Source organism: Rattus rattus, chromosome 2 (genome assembly GCF_011064425.1).
Source record: "Rattus rattus isolate New Zealand chromosome 2, Rrattus_CSIRO_v1, whole genome shotgun sequence".
NCBI lineage: Eukaryota > Metazoa > Chordata > Mammalia > Rodentia > Muridae > Rattus > Rattus rattus.
In genome coordinates this window covers 35332505-35334818 of record NC_046155.1, presented here as the reverse complement: position 1 = coordinate 35334818, position 2314 = coordinate 35332505, and positions in this window count along the sequence as shown.

Here is a 2314-nt window from a genome sequence, read left to right as displayed (position 1 = left end):
TACCCAGCATCCAGTGGGGATGGGGATGAGGATAGGGGATGGGGGATGTAGGGGATGGGGATGGGTAGGGGATGGGGGATGGGGAGTAGGGGATGGGGGATGGGGAGTAGGGGATGGGGGATGGGGAGTAGGGGATGGGGGATGGGGAGGTGGGGGTTGGGTGGTTTGCAGGAACATTTTGCCACACTCAGCTTTCCCCTGTGTGCTCAGGATCTGAACGTAGTCCTCAAGCTTGCTCCACAAGCACTTTCCTGGCAGAACCATCTCCGAAGCCATCACATTTTCTTTACTAAAACGGCCCCATCTTGTCCCACAGACTATCAGTCCCGCACGTGAAAATTTTCTCTTTTTTTCTCACTGCCATACAATGAATGTTTGCACGTGAGTTGTTCAAAGAATGCTGAAGCTAAGAGAGCAAAGAGGAGAAAACCTCTTGATTTAATAGGCCGATTGGGTACACAGTAAAAGTCAGTTTGTGGGGAGAGGGAGGACTGGGTATACAGGGAGGGAAGAGAATTTCCAGTCTCCAGCGGCACCTTCCCTTTGGTCCTTGTTTTCATCTGTAAAATGTCGGGGTTGAAACACATTCCTGGATCTTTCCAGCTCGGTATGCCATATCTGCAGCAAAAAAGAACCGAGTGGCTTAATAAACACAGTATTTATTAACCATTCACCCAACAAATATTTACTATGTGTCTTCTTGAGCCAGTCATCTCCTGGATATCTTATAGGTCAGCTCAACATTTATAAGTTAGACATGGCTATAGGAGAGGGGCTTTAGCCAGGAGGTGATGGTGCATGATTTTAATCCCATACTCTGAAGGCAGAGAGAGAGGGGAGAGGGAGGAGGGAGGGAGGGAGGAGAGGAGAGGGAGGGAGGAGAGAGAGAGAGAGAGAGAGAGAGAGTTAGAGTTCAAGTAAAAAGAAGATGGGAATTTGAACATGAAATACGTGGGGGGGTGCGCTTTGTTTTGTTTATTTGGTTGGTTTTGTTTTAGCTTGTTTATTTTAGTTAGTTAGTTAGTTAGTTAGTTAGTTAGTTAGTTTGAGACAGGGTCACACTATGTAGGCCAAGCTAGCTTGCTGGAACTCACTATATAAAATAAAACCAGGCTGGCCTAGACTCACGGAGCTCCACCTGCATCTGCCTTCCAAGTGGCATTAATTACAGTTACAAGGATGGGCCGCTATGACCAATTGAATACGTGTATTTTTTAAAAATAATTTAAATTAAATTCACTGTTAATATTTTATTAACAGTGAAAATAGAAAAATAATTAAAATTTAAGTTTGGAAATTAGGCAATACTCTTAACATTTAAAAAAAAAACGCTTTATTTCACTATTTTTTTTTTCCTTCTTTTTCTTTTTTCTTTTTTTCTGGAGCTGGGGACCGAACCCAGGGCCTTGCGCTTACTAGGCAAGCGCTCTACCACTGAGCTAAATCCCCAACCCCTCACTATTTTTTTTAAGCCAATCTGTAACTTGCCACCCTGTCATTCAAAGTTGTGAGACGGTACGGGACTCACGGATCAGGCTTCTGCCCTCGCGGTATTCAAGGGAGGTTTGGAGGGAGCCTCTATGCGATAGAGCTAATGTGACTTCCGACTAAGCTCTGTTCTCTTAAGATGTGAGGTGGCATTGTTGGGAGAGGAAAGTGGGAGCAGGCTGGGGAAGAACTAAAGATGTCCAGGAAGAAGTGGGTAGGGATCTATGCTATGGGTTGAACGCTAGGGGCTGATGAGAACCATGACTAGACACACAGATAAACACAGTATCCAAGCTCTGGGTCAGGCCAGAAAGGTCGAGACGAGCCTGAGTCACTGGAGCCAGACTCTGAGGAAGGCCCTCGGAGCTCTGAGGTGAGCAGCTGTACTTTCTAATACACACTTCATTCAGCTGCCTGCGCTGAGAACACGGCACATGGTCAGTGGAATGGAATTTGGAGCAGGCACAAGCCCCTCAGAAGGCACAAAAACCCGATATGTCGGCTTTAGCCTGGTGTTCCTCCAGGCATTTCCCTTCATTTGATTCCAATTCTTTGTGATGTCCAACAGAATAAAGTCCGCCTGCCTAGGCAGAGGGTAAGAGAAAACCAGACAGAGTGGTCAGGCCAAAAATTCCCATTTAGGTGAGATGAGGAAGTTGGTTGGGGCAAAGGCCTTAGAGAGAGCCCCTGGTTTGGTTAGAAGGTACGGGCTTCTAAGGACGGGGACTTTCTGTGATGGCTGCGGGCAGTGAAGCTGTATTTGGAGGCAGCAGTGAGGACAAACAAACGGTATCAACTGCCGGATGCAAGAGGTCAGTTAGAGACC